General features: G+C 39.9%; 1 pseudogene across 1 annotated transcript; it reads right to left on the bottom strand.

The window, feature by feature from the left end:
- Positions 1-13517: 13517 nt before the first annotated feature.
- LOC308316962 (PRELI domain containing protein 3B-like) lies at positions 13518-14077 on the bottom strand (annotated as a pseudogene). Its single transcript has one exon. The product of its transcript is annotated as a PRELI domain containing protein 3B-like (transcript).
- Positions 14078-24274: the final 10197 nt, after the last annotated feature.

Genomic DNA, 24274 nt, shown 5'->3' with positions numbered 1-24274 from the left:
TGATTGGATGGGACCGTCTGTCTATCACCGTGTGGGCGTGCAAACACAACCAATCATATTGACGTGTCTGTATAGCTTCACATCCGGTTTCGCACATATCCCGCCCTTAGCTCACGCTGATTGGTTCGGTACGGAGCGGTTCAGCGTTAGCTCAACTCCCTGCGATATTCCAGATGGATGTGGTTTTGGGGAACATGGTTACCCAATACCGCCCCCAGCTGGGAAAGTCAGGTTAGCACAGTTAAGGTAGAGGAAATTATCACCCCCCCCCCCCAACACTGTAGCCTACATTGTGTTTTTCCTGTGATACTGAATTTTGTCGTTATTCTTCATGTCTATGAATTGATTGCATATAGGGCCTAAATGGAAACAAGGATTTTTTTTGTGTGTGCCATCCCTTTTGGACTAACATTTTCTACTCTAATGTTTCAGTTTTTTTTTTACATCTCTGTCAATAACCTATTCAATCAAATATATAAATTTGTATTAGCGTGAGAACAATGCCTTCCATAATGACATGCATGTTCTTTTGTCCGTGCATGGAATCCTAGGTGTGCTTATACGGTGTAGCTGTTTCTTTTGACCACAACTCTATCTTGTGGTTAAAATATGAAACTACAACTCTCATACAGTAGGTTACATCTACCGACAGATGGTACATAGCCTACAGTAGGCTACATTCACTGATATTTGTCCAAAATCACAAGATAAATGATAGGGAAATAAAGTGTCCTGCTGCCAGGCAGTGAATCACTACTTGTTCTTTAGGGCAACACAACAAACTGAACCAGTTCAAGAGAGAAAACAAGAATGATATTACCTCTGTTTGTATATCCAGCATCCACTGTCACACCATTTCTCACTACATTCCTTACATTGTGCTTCTGATTAGACTCCAAATATCCATTCTTATTTATCCATTCTATTATTACAATTGGATATGGGTGTGCAGATAAACGCAGGGGTTAGAAGTAATTGTTTTGTTTTTTCATAGGGAATAACAATGAAGCTTTCATCCATCAGAATGAGAAATTGTGTTGTGATTCATTTTCTGTTGACCACATGGACAGAGGCAGGCTCTTAACGTACACTTCAAAGGAGTTTCATACAAGACACAAAGGTCTACAAAGGCATCCCATAAACAGTTTGTTTGAATATTGTGGTGTCGACAGAACAGTATTTTGTAAGATATACAATTTGCTTTTCTTTGGAATTTCAATTTGGACTTTGACATATAGCATAGATTAGAACATAAAAGCCTTCTTCACCACGTTGCAAGAATTTAGTAGTTTCTGTGTTTCTCTTTTGTTGACTCCCTCTCTCTCCCTCCCATCTGTATTCCTTCTCCTTCCTGCAACTTCACCAATCACTATCTGCCCAACATGTATTCTTGTTCGCGTTGTATCCTGAATGATCTGTCATCTGCGGGGGCACTGTCTGAGAGTTATAATTATGGTTCAGTCAGACAACTCACAGAAAGATTTACCCAATATTTATTATAGAATGAGAATACAAGTGTGCATAAGTTTGATATTTATCTTGGCGTTCGGCTCTGCTGCATTTACTCCCTGCTCGGCACGATTAACCATCATAAACATTAAGATCAGGGAGATAGATATACAATGAACACCCCATGGGGAACAAAAATAACAGAGCCCACTGGTGGTGGTGGTGGGAGCAATATATCACATAACAACTGGGAACCATAGCAGAAGGAAGTAGCCCGCCCAATTGGTCAGCTGACTGCCACATCAGCGAATAGAAGGCTATTGATTGATTGAAATATTTATTAACAGTTTGCAGAATTACAGTACATTTCAAGCACAAACTCAATACAAAGACTGTTAACTGTGAGTGGACGACCCAATTAAGCATTACACTTGTTTACAAGAACCTTGAACCTTTTTCAATTCATCAAAACATTTAGAGACGTACAAATAGACACTTCTATATAGTCAAAGAACAGAACAGGAATTCATCATAAAGGAGGTAAAAAGGGAAAAGAAACATACAGTGAGGGGAAAAAGGGGTGGGGGGGGATTCTGATTTTACTGGGGCCAGTTTCGAATTGCAGCCGTCTGTAGGTGCCCTTTGATACAGTATATCGACAATGACATGTAACCTTAGCCTACTGTTGCCAGTCCGAGTGAGTAGTGGGTGAGTAACCATGCACACTAAGGAGCATATCACGCAATCCAGGCAAACCATAAACTGTTATGGAATGTAGGCTACATGGCAGGAATGTGCTCGCCCAGACTTAATATGGCTAGAATTGGGTCACTACAGCTATGTGCGTGACATGAATGTAGTGAGAACTATAGAGCCATGTACAGTAGGTCATGTACAGAGGTTGCAACATGAATGTTGGACACATGCTTTTCAATACATTAACATTACTAGGGCATTTCACCCATGACGTATTTGAATTGTTGTTGGACCATCATGCACTCCAAGATAAATTCTCTCCACCCTCCCATTCTGTTTGAATTTTGAATATAAATTAATAATAAATGAATAGTCTACTGCAGCCTTTTATTTCTAAAGGCCTTATTTATTTATTTATTTTAGTATCTATCTATCTATCTATCTATCTATCTATCTATCTATCTATCTACCTACCTACCGGCAATGGTCTGGCATCTACCGGCATGCGCACATACTAAGCCTGTAAGCCTCTCCAACTGATCCAAAATGCTGCAGCTCGCTTGGTCTTCAACCAGCCAAAATTCTCACATGTCTCCCCCCTTCTCCATTCTGGCATTCAAAGCAACCAAAGGTATGGCCATATCTCGCAAGTCTGATCGAACCCTACAAACCCTGGGACAAAATGCCTAAATTGAAAAAATCTATCTATCTTCTTCTTTTGTGTATCATCCTCAAATGAACAACTCAGTATCGAGTAGCCACGCCCTTGTCTCTGGTCCCACGTGGAAGAGGTCGGCCTCCGAAGGAGCTCTGTATCTATCGATCTATCGATCGATCGATCGACACGAATGACAAAGTCTACTTTGCAAAACACCCAGACCTGGACGGCAGCAGCCTGTGGGACAAAGTACACATCTGCAAAGCAGCAATCTCACAAAAAATATAATGGCATGGCGTACGGCCACATTGTCCCACTATGCACCCGGCGCCATCACAAAAACAGGAAATAAGGATCACTACAAAGTGACAATACACTTAACCTTTGCAAAGAGCCTGATTGATTGTTTTGTTCCACTTTTGCTTTGGCAATGTAAACGTATGTTTTCTCATGCCAATAAAGCTCCTTTGAATTAGAGAGAGAGAGAGAGAACAATTGAAAAAGTGAATTGCTTTTGGGCAGCATGCTCACAGATAGTCATATACTGTACCTTTATTTTGAAAATAATTTCGTGGTTGGTCAGCCGCAAACACAAACTGGCGAACGTGTTTAGATTTTTCGCCTCAGATACTACATCCATCTTCAACCGCTTATCCGTAGTCGGGTCACGGGGGCAACAGCTCCACCAGAGGGCTCCAGACTTCCCTCTCCAGAGCAACATTAGTGTCTTCCTCCTGGGGGATTCCGAGACGTTCCAAGGCCAGTGAGTCGATATGTTTCCTCCAACTGTGCCTTGGTCTGCCCCGGGGTCTCCTCCCAATGGGACCTTTCCAGGCGAAGGAGCAGCGGTTCTACTCTGAGTCTCTCTCGTGTGACTGAACTTCTCACCCTATCTCTAAGGGAAATGCCAGCCACCCGTTGAAGAAAACTAATTTCGGCCGCTTGTATTCGTGACCTTATTCTTTCGGTCATGACCCACACTTCATGAACATAGGTGAGAGTAGGAACGGAGATTGCTCGGTATCTCGGTAGATACTACTTCAGTGTCGTCATTTAGTTATTTTCTTAATTTTTTGTGACATTGATAGCCTATATTTATCACGAAAGCATCCAAAATGCGCAGTAGGCTGTACTCATTCATTCAAAGATCTTTCATCTGCAGAATTCCACCAAATCAAGAAAATGGGTGCAAATATTGAACATATTGCGTACTGCTACAGTAGGTCCATGCTATATATATATATATATATATATATATACATACTCATTTTCTCCAATATTTTTCAGCTGTTTTGACAAAACCACATCTGTTAATTGCAGCCAGGTGTGACACTTTGTGTGTACCAGAGCAGGAATGGTCTCTGCTGGCACAGTCCTGAAACGCTTATCCATAATTAATGTGGTTACCATATGCCTTGTTTTCCTGTCAAAATGTTTACTGTGGAGGATCTATAACTAGCCTTCAACATGATTGCTATAATTCTACACTGTAGCAAGTAAGAATGGTGAAAAGCTGCCAATGATGCATGATGCAGTAGGCTAATATGCCTATATTGTTGACATTAAATAGGTGCAGATGGATGGCAACATTTTGCAGGAGATAGGCTAATGCAATTTCACCTTCCAGAACCTTTTTTGGGTAAGCGGGGAACATAGAACCTTTTTTGCAGGGGTAAGTGGGGAACATAGAACCTGGGGAACATAGGTACGCTCCCGAACCATAGCTCTGCTCGGGGTGGATTTTACAGCACAGTCGAGAAAGCAAAGTGAAATAACCTTTTCTTGAATGAGCTATACATTTAACATTTCCACTTGATTAAAATCCATCATACCATTCCAAGAGGCTCAATGTCATTGCTAAGCAGTGTATGATACCCACCGCCTCAGATCCAGCCCACAGTTTTCCACTGATTACCGTTGTATCCAAAATAACTGAAAATGCCCATCCCCACCTACTTGTTTGTCTAGTTGTGAATTTGATTGTGAACAATGTGAAGTGAATAGGCACAGAATGCACACTCATGTTCATGTAGAATTCTCTGTCACTGTGGTGTGTTGGGAGTGCTCAGTGCTGTTATAACTGTTACTGTAGAGTGTAGATGAACAGACATATTTTTATAAAAAATATATAGGACACCATGGCATAAAAAAAGGTTCTCAGCACCAACACTAGAGGGAGGTATAAGCACACACACACACACACACACACACACACACACACACACGCACACGTCTTTTTGATAGCATCAGCATCCTTATTATGGATAATAAATTATGGAAACATCCACAGTAGAAGGAGTCAATCTCTCTCTCTCTCTCTCTCTCTCTCTCTCTCGCTCACACTCTTTTAATTGAGTAGGCTAAATGGCAGCATGGTTGGACATATACTATACAGAGGTTCCAACTGACCAACTGTTATCTGAGACTAGCCACGTGGGATGGCTGATTTAGAGAGAGAATCTTGACGTAACATAATGCTACTAGACTTCCTATTAATGCATATAGTCATGCATGTAGCCTACACCCAACGTAGTACACAATAGGCCTACATACTTTGTTACAGCTGGAAAATGTGAAAAAGAGCCTAAGAACATTGGGAGTTGGATTATGTTTATAAGCCAATGAACTACTATACATTTGCTGCAAAACTGTGCACACACACTCCCTGGATGCCAAGGTAGAACCTCAGACAATTTGCACCCACATTCACATTAGGGAAAAATGCTGCACTTGAAAATTTTCATATCAGCCTCATGGTAGCGCTATAACAGCACTACCATATCCCATTTTTACCTGTAACTGCACTGATCTGGTCAAACCTTGCACCCTCAATCCCTAGAGGCCAAGGAAACACCTTTGCATTTTTCAGATCTGCTTTTTATAGCGCCACCAGGAGGCAGACTTTTGTAAAACAATCTTTTAGATATTACTCCTTCAGATTCTGTCTAAAAAAATACGCAAATCTGTATGTTTATAGTATAGTGATAAAGACAGATCTGTCCGATATTTTATATTCCATAATTGGTCCGTTTTGAACATAATGCCTCAATTCATGAATGCAGTGTTCGATTTCCGTGAAAGGCCTAAGAAGAAATGGCACGCTTTTCACATTGGCCTATTATAGCGCCACCAGGAGGCCACAATAACCTACCTGACCTAGCGGAGACCTGTGTTCCAAGGACCACTTTCTCTTGTTGAAGCTTAATTTCTGAAACTTGGCATTTTTTTAATCATTCAAATTTGGCTGATTGCATATAATTAATACATAACAGGCACTTTCATTGTGTCTAGTCTACTGGCCAGTTGTGTGTTTACCATCAACCTTCTACCCTGCAGTATTAAGCATTGCATGGAAACAGTGACATTTTATTATGCATCATCACAGACTCAACCTCTCCCCATACCCTCCGTCCAGTCAAAAGATACAGCAAAAGAAGCTCTCAAATGTCTGATGCCGCAAGGGAAATTAATTGAACTCGGGGAACATTTCACCATGATCAGATTACAAAGGAGCGATAAGAGTTCAAATAACACACTTGTCATTCAGGTTTAGTGGCACAATGGCACCCCTCTCCCATGAGCCAACCCTAGACTGACATCAGGTGTTTTTGTTTGGGTTCACATATTAGGGATTTGTCCTAATCCATATCATTTCATTGTCACAAAAGGGTGTGGGATGGGATGGAGGCTTCTGTTAGACTGTAAAAACTAAAATAAAACTGCTTCAGTCTGGAATCACACATCCCTTACGCCAAGATCCGCCCAGTAACACTAATATGTGCCCTTAGTGTCTCTTTGTAAAAAATAAGAAACAAAGAAGCTGTTCACTGTTCTACAAAACAAAGATGGCTCCTTAGAGGCCAGGGCCTGGGTTCCACTCTGTTACCTGTAAAGATGGCTCTTTAGAGGCCAGGGCCTGCAGGGTTCCACTCTGTTACCTGTTTTTCTTCCATCTTAGCCTGCCCGTTTCTATTTCCCCCCTTTTGTTTTTTACAGGAGTGTTGTTTCTGGCCATTGGAATTACTTCTTTATAGAGACACTGGAAAGACAGAGACTATGGAAAGACGGAGACTATTTGGGGAATGTAGGAGAGAGCGGTCCTGGCAGGAATTGATGCCTGTATAGTTCTGGATCTTAACCACTATAATATGATCTCAGGGGACAGCTTTCCTTTTGATGTACTGTAGTGTAGCTACAGCCAGCCACACAGCCATATCGAGGCTATGCTGTGTGCCTGTGTTGGCTTTGAGCATGTTGTTTATTTAAATTCTCTTGCTTGACCCAAATACTGGAAATAAATCTGGGGATAATTCCAATGGTCCCATTTCATTTTGTAGTAGGCCTATAATTTAACCAAGAAAGTTATGACACACATTGATGCCAGCAGGCTTGGGGAGTATATCTTCAGAGATTGATTAATTACTATTACAGTAGGCAGACATCCATAACAACAATGACACCTAAAGGTTCATATATGCGCAGCTTTAAATAGGATGAAGCCATATATCTGTATGCTCACTTAAAGGTAATGAAAAACATTTCATTTTATTGATGTCATGACTCATGATTAAATCCATTTGCAGCACATTCAATGATAATATACTCGGCCTAATCAGCCCTTCTTGTAACTATGCCACAGGTACTCTGTCCTACTGGAAAAGTGTCTGTTAATTTATTTTCCACCCGCCACGCCATTGCGCTATACACCACGTTGCCTGTTTCCCCAAAATAGGGCCATTAGTCTTGTCATTGGTCAACTGTAAGACAATTGAGCTAGATTCAGTATATGCACAATGACTGGGGAAGAGTGAATGTTACCCATTATGAGCAGGTTTGGCCCACAACATTTGGGGGGCAAACTGCTGATTTCATCAGGGCCACCACTTCAGATTCAAGGTACATTATGTAGCTAAAGCGGGTAAGATGTAGTACCAAATAGTTCTCCATAAATTCATTAGCACCCTCATCTTCTAGATAGAAGATGAAGAGGGAGAGTCCCTCAATATGTTTTACTGAGCTCTCTGCACTGCAACCATTTCAGTAGCTTCAGTAGTAGTGTGTTAACGTCCTGTTCATCAGCTCCATCCAAGAGTAATCTGTTCACAGAAAATTGGTTCTAAAAAAATGCAAGGGGAAAATATGCAAGAAAAAAAAGTGAGGAAAAAATGCAAAAAGCGAGGAAAAAAAGCGAGGGAAAAAAAGCGAGGAAAAAATCAGAGGGAAAAATGTGAGGGGGAAAAAAGCGAGAAAAAATAGCGAGGTGCGAGGAAAGAAAAATGGGAGGATAAATACGAGGATAAATGCGAGAAAAAGAAGCGAGGAAATAAAAGCGAGGGGGGAAAAATAAGAAGAAAAAAAGCTGTTTGATTCAACTCATAAATCAACAAGAAAAAGCCTTAGCATCCTAATATTGATTGTGAGATCCATTCATTATTTATTTCTTTTGTGACAAATCGATTATCTCCATATTACAGGGAGAGATATGGCAATGAATTATACTGTCCTCCAATGACAGACTTGACAGTTTACATTTAAAATGGGTTCGAGCATGCAGGTTCTTTGTTGATGACAATCATAATCTGACTTGTCGTAATTCCTTGGTTGTCCCATTAATCTTCAGGATATTTGACTGGTGCATTTTGCACAAGGATAAGTGTTAATGTGAAATTCCTCTTTGGAAGTTTTCTATTCCTATCTGAATATTTTCAGCAGGATTACTGTGTCATTTATACCAGTGGTTCCCAAACAAAATGTCAAGGACCCCCAAATTGACACTAATTAGCCTGCGGACCCCCATTTGAAAAGATAGGCCAGGGACCCCCATAAGAGAAGATGTACGGCTCTAGCAGTGATTGTCAACCCGTTTAATTTCAAGGACCCCCAGTTTGACAGGCATTAAAGTCTACAGACGCCCCATTTAATGGCACTTTTATCTCTGAGACCCCAATTTATTTAGTAAAATCAATTACAAACTGAGAGTTTGAAAAAACAAAGTTGTCCTTTAAACGCAGTTTAAGACATTAGTTTAGACATTTCCTGACCACCTCTCACATTGACTGTTGAGCTGCAGTGAACCATATGAACGGCCAATGGATATATTATACTTACTTGGCTATTTGTTCACAATTGCATCTAATTTAAAAAGATATTGATTTGAAGTAATTTCACCCTGAATTGTCTCCATCATGTTGTTATTAGTGCCATGATCCAATCACAGAGAATTGAATTTGAACCCTTAACCCTGGCAGTATCAGTTGTGCTCTGAATGACCAGAATCCATGATCAGCCCTCTCCCCTGAACAGAACCTCACTACAGTATACAGTAGCAGCTCAAGCAGTTTTTTTTGTTTTGTTTTTAGAAATTCACATTGTGGGCTATTATTATTATTATTATGAAGTTACAACCATTTGATGTACTTTGAAATGTGTAAAACTTTTTGACAGATTCATTTATTATGTCCCAGTGCCATTGTAGACAAGAACGTTTTGTTCTGGATGGTAACCAGCCAAAAATACACTTTTGCTTTGATTGGAAACCATTCAGGCACTTTAATGTCTTTCCACTACATTTATCACCATGGGAGGAGATTTCATTTGTACATTTTGTCTCTTTCCGGCATGCCCTCTATAGGAGCTTAATTCACAAGGTTTGTGTCTGACTGTTTCTCTGAAGTGAAATGACATGTCAATATATGTGGAGCCCTTTATTCCCATAATCAGCTCTCACTTTTCATGACAAGAAGCTTTCCACAAGTCTTTATTTACTGAATCTTTCAGGAAATAACGCTGATGGAGTTTCTTTTAAAAATTAAAATAAAGATGTCCCAAGAGATTATACTTTATCATGTGAAACTGGAGGATGGGGATTAGAATCAGAAAAATGATGGTTTCTCTCGTTATGGAGTCTTAACTTCACAATTTATGTCAAGGTAAGTCTAACTCATTACAAACACTGTCCGATCATTACAAATCATGTACTTTTATGTATTTAGTGGTTTAGTGTAGAGGAGATCTTGAATAAACAAGACGGTGGCCGCACACACCAATAGCTAGAGTACCAATATTTATTCGGACAGCAGGTAAGACAGAAATATCCAACGTTTCGGCGGTTAAGCCTTCATCAGGGAATACAGGGCACATCATAGTTCACACTTAAATATGGTGCCAGAGAGTCATGCCACCAATCAGAAGGGGGTAGGGGAACACGGGTTAAATAAGACCTGTCCCTGTGATATGAGAGGTAGGGATCATGGTCATGTGGTGTCTCAAGTTCACATACAAGAGTTTCTCAAAAATGACTATAAGGCCTCCTAAGAGGCTCTGGAATAAATATTCCTTGTCATGGAGACAAGGAATATTTAGTGGTTTAGTGGTCATAAGTGGTATGATGACGAGGTTTTGTTTTCAATGCAGTACAAACAGGTTGGTCAGTCTTTGTCAACATTTGCCAAAATATCAACCAGGTTGCAGATCAAATTGTGTTGTCATCTGACAGGCAACTGTGATGATAAATTATAGCATTATCAGGCCATGTCTTTTTTCCTTTTTTTAATGCTTTCATTTCTGTGTTTAAATATTCCAAAATAGCCTACCACCATCTCTTCAGCAGCGACAAATATCATGTTTATTCTTAATAAATTATTATTGATAAATTATTAATCTCAACCTGTGGGCCATGAGGTATTTCAAGTGGGCCCCCAAATAATTGTCACAACATTAACACTCACCCGAGAATTTTTCAACATAAATGTGCTAGAGTGCCAAGGAAGATTTTACAGATTTACCACCTTCCATTTCCCCACAGGCTCAAGCCTAGCCTGTGGTAGGCTATAGTTTGGTGCGTCTCAGAGGCACGGCAGGTAGCAAGAGGAAGGAAGGCACTGGAGCATCTCAGACAGTTTAAGCCCTTTTAATTTGCATGCAAGTTAATTCTTTTTTTAATTTGCTATTGTTGAGCAAAATGTTGAGGAACCAAAACCAAGTAGTTTTACTCCTTTGTAATAGTAGGCTATATGATAGCCATCATAATTATACTCTGAAAAACCACAATACATTTTCCATCTTCATTTTTTAAAAGCTCGCAAACAGCTTGACTTTTCTCTGATGAAGCTATTATTTTGCTGTTGCTCCATGCCTGGCTATATATTCCATTAAGACCATGGAATCTCCATTTTCTATCTGTCTATTAATCATGCTTATGATAGAGCCTGAATGGCTGTCAGCCACTGGAAGGATGTTCTCATTATACGTTCACTCACAAGAGAATAGGTTACAGGAGATTGGGAGGAGAGTAAGACTTATCTACCCTTCATTTTCTAGGTAGGACGGAGAGAGCACACTTCCTGGGAACTTATATTGCAACCAGATAGCCCAAGCCAAGAAAGATCTATCAAGGTATTGGGCGCAGAGATTTAATATACCGGTAAGGGAAGGGAATATGGGATCTACTGTATGCATGCATGGGGAAAAAAAATCTTTCAATTCTATTTTCAGAAATCTCCAATCTGGGGCCCAGTCTCAGTACGGACTTATGGATTTAAAATGTTCAGTTAACTGAAGATAGTAAAAGTGCACACATGTAGAATAAATAGATGAAAGTGGATTTCAGGGGAGAATCACTGGTTATACATTTTTATTAACAAAGTAGATCATGTTAGGCCCACTTGCGAAGCGTTAATAATTTGGGAGGCTGCACATGCTTGGAGGCTACAATTCACAAATGTCATGTACATTAACTGTCATATCAAATGTCAGCATTTCAGCGTGCTTTTGTGCTCAACTATAAATATAACTTAGATGAACACGGTATATGCTACTGTGTTCTGACCTCAGTTTGAGTTCATGCTTTTAGTTCATGTTTAAATCTTACATTCCTTGTTTGTAGTAAACTGATGAATGCTTTTATTTTTATATTCTTACAATGGATAGACTCTTATTCTGAAATGTCAGCAGGAAGTTTTCAGTGTATTGTGGGTGACACATGACACAGTGTAGACACCATTAGAGAACAAGCAGAGAAGCACATGGTGACCGTGTTTGTTGTATCTCTACCTTTTTTCACACCCTCGAAAACAATGGATGTAAGTTTGAACATGATTCTCTTTCTGTGATTTGTTTATTTGCAAATTCATATGGACAATAATTCATATACAATACATATGCCTTGCTTGCATATTACAAACAAATGGACAAAATTATTTTGATTAATGCATTGTTGATTTTGTTCGACTAAAACAATGACAAAAACGTTCGTCTACTTTTTCACTGAGAAACTGAATAAGAACGAAATAGAAATTAAGCTATGATGACTAAAACTGACTAAATATATTGACAATTTCGTCAACAAATAGAAACTATACTAAACTCTTATGATATTTTGTCGACTAACACTAGAATAACACTAAAACATTTCAGTTGACTAAAATGTGACTAGAACTAAATGAAACTATACTGTACACAGCTTGGATGGTTCCCCGCTTTTCCCTCCTGAGGTGTTTGCCTTTTCTGTCCTCACTTTTTAGTTTTTAAATCACACCTTGGAAAGCATGAGTGTCTATTTCAAACAAAGTGTTTTTTGACTGGGGGGGTCATATTTTGACAGCAGGAATTGCCTGTCATAATTTGACCCCCAGTATCAGGATGTATTAGGATGTTGATATTCATTCATCAGCCAACACTCCCCACTCACAGGTATACAGTGCCACCATCATCGAACAAAGATGTTTGTATTTGGGGGCTGGGGGGGAGGATCCCAAACACCCAATGATCTGTACATCTTAGACTTTACTCACTTTAGTTCTAGTCTAAAGACGCTGTGCAAGCTACCAGTTATTCAGTACTGTCTGGAGCTGTCTAGACTTCCACAACATCAGGTGGGAACTGTCTTGTCATGTGTGTCCATGTCTACCAACAGCAACTGAAAACAAAGTCCACTAAGAAAACAACAAACTACCATCAGTGTTGATTTTGTAGACTAAAACTGACAAAATAATACTAGCTATAGTGGATGCATTCTAAACAAATCACACCCGTGTGAACTGAGGGGCGCTCTTATCATTTACAATTTACAATTTACAATATCATCATGCATCATCATACATCATCTCATTTCGGCCAAAGCTTTTACACTAAAAACTGGCCATTCATTGAGTCTGTGTTAGGACAAAGTTTGCATACTAAGTATGACAAAGTATGCACACTAAAAGCTGGACATAAGGGGGGCTAGCGCCCCTCAATTACAAAAAGGCCTATTTATGGATATTTCTATCTGTCAGTCCTTGTCACTTTATGTCCATATATGGAGATCTCTATCTGTAATTTATTGTCTCTTTTATACCCATAAGATCCCGGATGTCATCAGTCCATATGGGCATGCCCCTTTTGTGCCCATAATGTGGAGTTGACTGATTTGTTAGCGACTGCTGTCGTGACAACAGTGATTGTAAACAACACACTCATGTTTGGGCATAGCTGCATTGGGAACATTGGGAAATCTGCTAAGTTGTGCTAACCTTGCCATCGTCCAGTTCTAGTGTAGCCCCCATCTCTCAATACAGTCTATGCCGACGGTGTCCCCTGAAACTACTACTCTGATTCCCTATTTTGTTTATCTAATATACAGTACTATAAATAGTAGATGACAAACCAAAAAGAGTACTATGGAGGGGGGCTGTCAATGCTGCGAGTAATGCTGGGAGTACGGAGAGAGGGAGGTTTAATTTCTCAGTGACAGCAGCTGCATGGTCCCATGCGTTGTGGCTGCACGTTCCTCTATTTCAGAGTTCAGCCGCATGATCACCCACTCTATGGCGTTATGCCCATTTGCAGCATTATTAGAGATGGAGCTAGTCATAATTCCCTCCATGTAGCTGCTGAGACTGACTCCCCTCACCACGATGATGGCCTCCTGTGTCAGTACCGTTTTTCCTGGATTCACAGGATGAGGTTTGTATGTTAGCCTCTCATTCACAGACACTAAGTTTTTGAATGTGATATTGGAGGATTGGAGCTCACAGGTCCTTTCTTTGGGGTCTACAACAGAGTTCTCCTGGATGTACGTGAAATTCCAAACATATATTTGACTATGTATGGAAGGCCCCACTCTGCAATAAGAAGTTTGTTGCTGTGCAGTCGTCCCTGTTTGTCTACTGTTCTATCCAAAACATCCACTCCAACCACACTGGTGTTCATGGGGTTGGGGTACTTCTGGATTACAGCCTTCATCACCGTCTCCCAAGGGTGATTGAATGTGTGTTCTGTTGTCCAGATCCTCATGGTTGTGTAGCAGTACAGTAGTTTGCAGTATAAGCCTGATGGTGCGGTCACACGCAGGACTGACGGTGACAAAATTAATTATTATAGTGGGTGGGCTGACGGGTGGATTATTTGTTGGCTATAGTGCTCGTGTCATCCCTGTGATGTCACTATGAGTCGTTCAAATCCATATAGATAGGGAGTCCTAATGTCAGTCATGCCCAAAAATAGAGTCTATGATGTCAGTGAGGCAGTTATTATGTCCGTCCCTTTTATGCCCATATATGGAGTTCTTTGTCAGGCATGCCCAAATATGGAGTCTATGTGGTGTCAGAGCTCCGCTGTATGGAGATCTAGGGGTGATCAGGTGTGATCAATTGGCTAATTTGGGCCCTGTCCAGAGCCTAGGCAGAGGCTTTTGTGCTGGTTCTGGACAACCGTGGGTCCGACCAACACACACAGAGACATGGAGCATTTATAGTTTGATAACCCGATCAATGTTGGGTACTGAAACCTAAACATGCGTAGTCAACAGTGTTGGGTAATATTACTTGGAGTAATATGTTTACTTTACTTATTACTCCTTTAGAAAAAGTAATAATATTATATTACTTATTACTTCAAGAGTAATATAGTTACATATTACTTTTCACCCAGGCCCCTTCCACCTGTAAAAGAACACAATCTGTTTAGCCAGCTCATTTTACAACTGAATCCAATTCATTGGAATAAGAAGTCTCCAATCAGCCAAACTGAATACTTGCAGGATATAAAACTAAAACAACCAACAGTCTCATCAGTCTATTTCTGCTGCATATTCCATATTTGGAATTCAACATCAACAATCTGAACTGCACACACATGGCTGCAGCAACTCAAAACGGACAGTTTGTATACATAAATAACAAACAATAAAATAAAGCAACAGTCTCTGACCTTTTTGAGGCAGCGTAGTCTCTCAAGACACACTGTTGATATGATATTATATAATATTACATATCACCCCCCCACACACGCAAAAATAGGAATGTACAACAACACAATCTGTTAAGTCAGCTTAACACGGAATCCAATTGTTTTGAGTACTAATATTAAGAAGAAGAGTAACCAATCAGCCAAAAAGGCCATAAAATACTAAAGCAGCAATCTCTCTCTACCTTTACATTAAATGAAATGTTTTCAAACGGCAGTCAACAAAACAAAAAGTATTTTTGACAAAGTAAATAGTAATAATATTACTGTTGCGGAGAAGGGGGGGATATGTTATATGTTATATCATTGTCCTAAATTGTGTTATCAAAAGGTGTATGTGTCTGTATAAGAAGGTTAAGCTGAGCCAGAGTGCTAAGTAAGAGAACATTATGGGCTAAAGTGTAACGGTCACCACTGGAAGTTCACCGTCTTTCACTCGTTTTTGAGGGGCGCTAGCCCTCCTAGTCCTATGTGCAGCTTTGTTTGTAGGTGTGTTTGAGCATGGAATGTGATGATTTGATTGGCTAATGTATGATAAGAGCGCCCGTCACTTCACACAATTGTGATTGTTTTGCGATTAATTTGATAAAATCACCCCCATAGCTATAGTAGCCTACTTTGAAATGTGAGTGTTACGCAAGCAGTGTTGCTGAGTTGTCCAGATAAATAACTTCCCTTGACATTCTAATTACATTTCAGAAAAAGAATTATAGCTACACCATTGATTGGATGCTAAGTAATTATATTTTAATTTGATTAACTACAGTGTTCAGTGACCTGGTCTACACTATTGAAGACACCCCAGAGATTCTGACAGTATTATCGCATACATCTATCTGATAGTAATGACTGTCGGCACTCCTTTATCTTGTAATGAATATTGAAATTTCAGACAATGTGATTTGCTTGCCTTTCAAAAGTAATGGTAAAAGTGAAACTGGTTGAAGGAGATGTGATAGCTGGTTATCTGCTGTCCTTCTGTTCACCTTGGTAAATGCCCAGAGGCTGTCCAATAACGCTCACCAGGGCTCTGTTGTTTCCTAGCCCAAAGGAAGGAATGTACTTGTGTTATAGGGGAGGAACTTGGTTTGAAATTAAAGTTAAAATCCAATATAATTGATATATAATCCCAGCTTTATAGGCATTTTGCAGCTATCGTGGACGCAATCTTAAACGATGCCTTTCCAGAAGTTATGTCATTTAGCATACCCAATACTAATAGAATCCATTTAAATCTCTTTTATCAATTATTTTGATTTGTAACCATACGGTATACTGACCCATTTAATATTAGATTCATTGCAAACAGACCACTAGGGGGTGAGCCCAACACGTTTGCGATGGTTTTTGAAAACCTTATAACCATACCTACCACCAGTAAGACGCGGGAAGCGAACGCAGCTCATACATATTTGGTTTTTTTTAAGATTTATTTTTAAGTTATTTTTTTTTTAAGTTAAGTTATTTTTAAGTTACGTTTTTAACTTAGCCATAAGTCCCCAAAGCAGCTATACGTCCAAATATGGAGTGTGTTGCATCAATCACAAACAAATCACTCAGCTCCATATATGGGCACAAAGGGGGGACACACGGACACACGGACACACAGACAGACATGATCTGCTAGGTCTCATAGTAAGTGCTCACTGCGTTCGCAACCATGCCAAAAACCAATACCAAGTGCACGATTTTAACGAACTGGGACCCAGCTACACCCAATTCACCTGCAGTGCTGCTGTTTTTGGTACTGAATCCACTCTGTTTGCCTGTGTGCTTTAGAGATCGTTAATGCCATTTCCTGAATGATAATGATTCAGCTGCAGATTGTTATGGGTTCATTCCCAGTTATGCTGATTGATCTAATTCATGAATAATAGAAGCATTTGCTTCCCGAAAAATGTTGCCCTCAGCCACTCCATTTAGCACCTCCTCCATTCATTATTCTCCTTGGTCCACTCCATTTAGCACCTCCCCGCACCTCCTCCATTCATTATTCTCCTTGGTCCAAAGTGTGTCTTCATGGCCCTGGCCAATCAGAGATTTGGAAAATCACCCCTGAAATATGATATGTGATTAAGGCAGAAATATTTGTCATGGCACTTCTGCTGTGTAGAGATGGGGAAAGAAAATGGTCTGGCAAAATGAGGGAAATGGAAATTCACCCCAACTACAGAGCAAATGTTAGGCAGCAAAAACAACAATCATCTCCATCAACTGACACCACCTGGATACATAGTAAGGCCCTTGAAATCTGTGAGTGAAAAGAAATAAAAAAATAAAAAAATACTGAAAAGGCTTATTGCGAATGCAGTGAGCACTTACTACAAGTAAGACGCGCAAACGCGGGAAGCGAACGCAGCTCGTACATATTTGGTTTTTTTTTAAGTTAAGTTTTATGTGGACCTGGCCCCTTTTGTGCCCATATATGGAGCTGAGTGATTTGTTTGTGATTGATGCAACACACTCCATATTTGGACGTATAGCTGCTTTGGGGACTCCTTATATGGTTATGCGGGACAGACAGACAGACACACAGACAGACATGATCTGCTAAGTGCTCACTGCGTTCGCAATCACTGCGTTCGCAATGAGACCTAGCAGATCATGTCTGTCTGTCTGTGTGTCTGTGTGTCCCCCTTTTGTGCCCATATATGGAGCTGAGTGATTTGTTTGTGATTGATGCAACACACTCCATATTTGGACATATAGCTGCGTTCGCTTCCCGCGTTTGCGCGTCTTACTTGTATAGACCTACACAATACATCTTACACTACTAGCTCTTTTGCCCTACTTTGTATTGTGTGTTTAGTTTGTGGTCTCCGCCAGGCCGGAGTCTATGTTTTCGTCCCTGTCAATGGATGCATCCGTCCGTTTGTCCGTCCATCTGTGTGTTTTGAGCAGCTAATCACAGGCACTGCTGGACTCATCGGTGTGAAACTGATGTATTACCTTGTGTTGACCTTGCTTGATAAGCAGAAAACGAGGAGAGAGAGAGAGAGAGAGAGAGAGAGAGAGAGACCCCAGAAACAAATTAGTACTGTGTGTTTTGCTGTGGGTTACTTTCATATTTTATTTTGTCTATTGTGTCATTGTCATATGCAGGATATTATACTCGACAATTATAGTTCGACAATAACGTTAAAAAATGAAATATATACATGAAAATATGTACTCATCATGACAATAAAAATAACACCTACCTTTTACTCATGACAATGACAAAGTATTTTTTTCATTTTGTTAGCAGCACTTTCAGCTGCATATTCTGCAGCGTAATATGTACAGGCTGAATTTAAGGATTGTTGAGATGAGGATATATTTTATGTTTTATGTTGCCATAGTCCAGAAAATGAACACCATAAATTAATTTCATGCAGCACACCTGACATTAACCTTTGATGGCACACACTCTTCTGAGTGGCACACATTAGATTCCACACAATGGATAGTTCTATGAGGAAGATGACATTGAAATGATATGATTCAACAAAGGCAAACATGAAAACTGAGTAGTCACGGTTGGCCAGCGGCAAAAGGGATGACAATCTATTGAACTCGATCCCCTGGACACTGGATCCAGGTAACAGGCATTGTGCGGCAGATGTCCCAGGCTGGGGCCTCGTCCGTCATTGAAGGGGGTGACCGCGAGACAGAAATCTCTCCTTGTTTGTCCTGCCTCACTCTGGCTGATGAGCAGCAGCACAACCCGATAGGGTTCAGAGGACGTTGGACAGAGGTGAAAGTTGGGTGGGGTGGGGTTTCTGTCCGATACCAGCTAGTGAGACGTTCAGCCCGTGCCAGAGTAGATAGCTGAGTATGTGTTGACTGCAGGGTTTTGTATCTTGGCAATGAGGGGGGTGTAATTTGGCACTTTTTATACTGACTTGCCAGTTGATAAACATATAGTCCTTTGTTGTGGTACATAGGCTACTTGCTGTAAATCCTATATACTTCGTTGACCAGGGTCTCCCAGTGGTCTTTACTTGGTCCCCTCCTGTTTACCCTCTACACCAAATCTATTCACCGAAAATAGCTGATCTACATGTTTCGCAAAGCACCATATAGCATCTCAAAATAAAGGATAAACAACATGAACATGAACCATGTTCATCTGGTATTAAACTCTTTTCCATCCATAAAGGGTCACTACACACAGTGCACAGCCAACACACACCGCTAGAGATGACTAAAAGGATCACAAGCAAATAAAGCCTAAAGTCAAGGTGTCGTGTATATAGCATCATATCAAGTGCATTATTTTTTGGATAGTTCACTTAAAGGACCACTTTTCAACCTATCTTCATTATAATAGGTCCTCACTAATAATCATGATAAAATGGCACGATCTTTTCTACTCAGTCTGTGTCTCATAGGACGGCTGTGGGCATGCAGTTTAGAAACCGTCTTCCAGTGACCGTCTTTTTTTTAAAAACGAGATTGTTTTACAAAAATATTTAGATTTTCATTATCGTGAGAACGATGGCTTCCATTTTCGCATTGCAACTTTTCAGGACTATAAAGCCTGCAGTTTTTATTAGCTTGTATTCCGCATCGATGATTTCTAAACTACCCACAGCCGTCCTATGAGACACAGACTGAGTAGAAAAGAATTGCACCATTTTTTTCATGATTATCAGTGAGGACCTATTATATGAAGATGGGTTGAAAAGTGGTGAAGTGGTCCTTTAATGTACGTGTACCGCGAACCAACACTTGAGGCAAGATAACAAATGTTCGTATGTATTAAAAGAGAAACTGTATTCCACACTATACTGTATGTACAGTGCTTAGACTGACAGTACACATAGCCTATCATGTGATCATTGGAATTAAGGGACCAGGAGTCACTCAGCAGCATCCATAAAAAACGGACAATAAAGAAGGCCTCTCAAATAGTTGAATCGTTGGAATCTCTAACAAACAACCCCCCCCTTCCACCTGATGGACTGGTGAACACATAGGTTGCATACAGTATATATTCAGGTTTTTAATTATTAGTACTTATAGAATAGATTTTTAATTGCGAACGCAGTGAGCACTTACTATGAGACCTAGCAGATCATGTCTGTCTGTCTGTGTGTCTGTCTGTGTGTCTGTGTGTCTGTCTGTCTGTCCCGCTATCCAAATATGGAGTGTTGCATCAGCAATCACTCAGCTCCATATATGGGCACAAAAGGGGCCAGGTCCACTCAGCTCCATATATGGGCACAAAAGGGGCCAGTGATTTGTTTGTTGTGGACCTGGCCCCTTTTGTGCCCATATATGGACACAATTTATTCTAATTGTTATTGCAATTTACGATCTGCGTTCGCTTCCCGCGTTCGCGCGTCTTACTCGTATATTATGCTTTTAACCATATTACTGCCACCTGGTGGACGGAAGAGCCAACACTTGACTGCGACCCAGATGTACTTTGTTTTAGTGTGATGCATGTCCATTTGTGGTGTAAAATTTAGATTCTAAATATTTATCGTCAATGCTAGCGAGCTAAAAATAATAGTGATCCCATTTGATATAAAGCTTATTTGACGGAGCATTCCGCCAGGAGCTGCTGGTTGGATTCTAATTGGCGGAACGCTCCGTCATGAGCAGTTTTTGTACACCTGGAGCATGTAGTGAATACAGCACTTCAAAAAATCTATTATCAGGCAGCCTGTGCAATGAAGCAAGAGCTGATGGCAGAAATATTTCCAATTCCAGTCACAATTTCTGACAATTTCTGTACTAGCTAGAGTTTTTAAACAACTGCAACCAGAGAACAAAGTACAGGAGCAGCAGGCATGAATCCATTTCTCTGCATAATAAAGTCGGATAGAGTTTTAGGGTTTGAAATATTGACCAGATCCTAGACTTAAATTCATTATTACTTGAATGAACTTATGCAAATAATGATTTGTTTGTTAATCATTGTAGTACAGTTCATCAGACATACTGTATGAGTCATGACGAATCGGGTCAGGGCGATAAACTGTTGGTGTCAGAAAACTGGTAACCAGATTTTGATTCTGGATGTTGTTTTCCTGTGAGACTAATACCATCCAACATTCCATGCACTACTTCCGAAACACAAACATGTTAACATACCCAATGCATTTAATACATGGCATTTTACAGAAGAGCTCAGAAACCACATCTGATCAGAGAGAGAGAGATAATCTTCAAACCTCCGCAAGAGAGGCACTGATAATGCATTCAACAGTATTCAACACCTAGGGCTCCATCTTGCACCACCCTTATCCTTTTTATGCCTAAACGTATTTGACATTTTTTACTATTTTGAAAATAATTTTAAAATGGTTCAACTAGCCGATCTACATCTACATGTTGTGAGCTTGTAGATCAGCTATTTGAACTATTTTAAAAGGTTTTTTAAAATAGTAAATTTGCAAATAAGTTAAGGGTTAAGGGGTGGCGCAAGATATAGCCACTAGTGTACTAAACAAGTAAACAGCTATGTAGATTTCAGTTCAGCTTGTAACAACCTGAAGACTAATGTTCTCCTGAAAACATAGCAACAGTTGAATGTCACCCCTTCCATTACACCCTGCATGGCAGGGTGAATAGCACCATGTCTGAACGCATGATCATCAACACTGGTGCCCCCCACTGGTCTGTCAGTTCTGATCATCAACACTGGTGCCCCCCAGGGTCTGTCAGTTCTGATCATCAACACTGGTGCCCCCCAGGGTCTGTCAGTTCGCCGGTTCGGTTCACCTTGTACAGTAATGAATGCACATGGAGCATTGACAATGTAGATGAGAAGCTGTCTTTATTGTTCTTGAAAGGTGTATGCTGATAAAATACTGATTTGACATAGAAGGATGATTTGGCTTTTCGTATCAAATTGTTTCTTAGCTGACAATCGGAGCATAACTGAACCACAGAGTAAAAATAATAATAAAACAAACAAAACTAAATAATTTAAAGATGTGTGTTGGTCAGAGAATACATACCAGAAGTTTAAACAAAAAAAGTCGCGTAAAAATGTTTCTTCCACGATAATGTAAAAATGACTGCAAGAGAATGAAAGCATCACCCTCATGTTCTCTGAATGCTCCCTGGGGGGTGTTACCACCCTTGTTGAGAAAAGGTAATCTAGACAAAGGCAGAGCTTTTTGGAATGTCAGTGATCAAAGAGGCTGAATTTGGTTGATCAAAGTCTGGTGATGGGGAGAAGTCCATGCACAGAGAGAGTCCTGGCTAGATGCCAAAAAACACCAAAAGCAAAGTACATGGGGCATGGATGATGGTACAGTTGGTACTAGGGGTGTAACGATATATTTGAACAGCGATACGATACTTATCACGATACATGGTTGACTATACGATACATAGACGATATTGGTTCATTATGGCGATCCGATACGATTCAATGATTTGAAATCGATACAGTAACTATTTCAAATACATTGACATTATTGTAAACTGAGTAATTAAACCCCTCTTTTTTTTCTAGGTAGTATTGATACAATCGATTAATTGCATAGCAAAACGATTCGATACTGATTGTTTTCATTGCAAAACGATACGATACGATACATAGTCAATGTTGCCGTTTTAATTTCTTCTTGAAATTAAAATCGATTTTTCGATGCAGTTACTATATCGTTACATCCCTAGTTGGTACACTTTTGAGATAGGGGGACTGTATTCAAGATATGTACATATGCTGCCAAGAAGGTTTAAGATGCTGAGCAGAGGAGAATTTGTAGAGAAATGATGATTTCGATTTTCTTTTTTTCCCCTTTTTTTTTTACATCTAACTCTTGGCTGTTATTACATTGATGAGATACTATTTGCCCAATATTTTGGTCAAATTACAAAAGCGGGATCATATTGCTTTACTATTCAGCATGCAAATGTGAAATGACTTAAAATTTTGAGGTTAAACGGCTGGAAATATTCACCAGAAATATATTCAACAATCAATAACTATATCCGAATGATTTGTACAATAAATATAAATTAAAATGCTGTTTCCATCTGGCAATATGCCTGGCAAAGGGCAGATAAATAAATGTACATGTTATAACTAGCATACTGTGCTCCCTGAGTCCCCGTAGCACAGGTCTCTTATTTGATCAATACGCATTTGTCGCATTTTGTTAGGGTTCCAAAGTTTGCAGGACCGGCCTGTTTAGAACAAAATGCCACGAAATCATAAACGCAGCTTCCAATTGCTGTGAAACTTTACGCACACAGTACAGTCCCACTTGTCAAATTGGTCTCATGGTGGCGACCTTTTGGGATGACTCTTGAACTGTAGGTCATACAATCAAAATGATTTCCCCCCTGGATGCCTCAACCATTTCCACCTCACAATATTGATACCATTTTGCATTTGCTTTGCAAAACAGAGCTTTTGCTCACCCAAATTGGTACACCTTATCTGTAGTCATGTGATCAAGATGTATCCGTCAGATTTTTCACATTCCATTCCGATTGACTATAATTCAATTTCAAAGTAGGTCCGATCAGTGGGAAATCTTGCACGGACACTTCCACTAGGCCACATTCCATTCCGAATAATAATAATAATATGTTTTATTTATAACGCACTTAACATTAAATTCTCTTTATTGTTAATGGCATTTAATGTTTGTGTTAGGGACAAGATGGCGTAAATTGTCCCTTCATTGTCAATGGTGTTTTTAAAACAAACATTGAACTAAAAACAAACCTACGTAGGAGGGGCTATCGCTCCTCAAAAAATGCAGAAGTATTTAAAAGGACTAAAATAAGAATAAAGACAATTAATGCATTCCGTGGTCATGGTCACTAGCTGGCTCCCAATCTCCTTCAGAATCGATTTCAAACTCCTCACAATATACACGGCCAAGTCCGGTCTCGCTCCACCCTACTGTACATCGCTGATCTAATCTCACCTTATGTCCCAACTCGCTGCCTGAGATCTTCAACTAAAGAGCTCCTAGTTTCCCAAACTTGCAGGCTAACGTTCGTCGTTCAAAGGAGATCAGACTTTCAGCACCATAGTGCCTATACACTCTGGAACACACTGCCCTTAGAGATACAACACGCTGAATCAGTGTTTTCTTTTGAAAATGCACTTTTATAGATTAGCCTTCACTGCTAAGCTCTATTAATATTTTAGTTTTTCCCTGACTTACTATATTTCTGTTGTGTAAAAATAAATGCTGCTTATTTTGCTGTTTGTCTATATGTAAAGCACTTTGTAATGCAATTTTGAAAGGTGCTATATAAATATAGTATTATTATTATTATTAT

The sequence above is a fragment of the Protomyctophum bolini genome (assembly GCF_963924005.1).
Source record: "Protomyctophum bolini genome assembly, chromosome: 6".
Classification (NCBI taxonomy): Eukaryota; Metazoa; Chordata; class Actinopteri; order Myctophiformes; family Myctophidae; genus Protomyctophum; species Protomyctophum bolini.
Note: the sequence above shows the minus strand (reverse complement) of the source record. Positions and strands in the feature narration are given on the sequence as shown.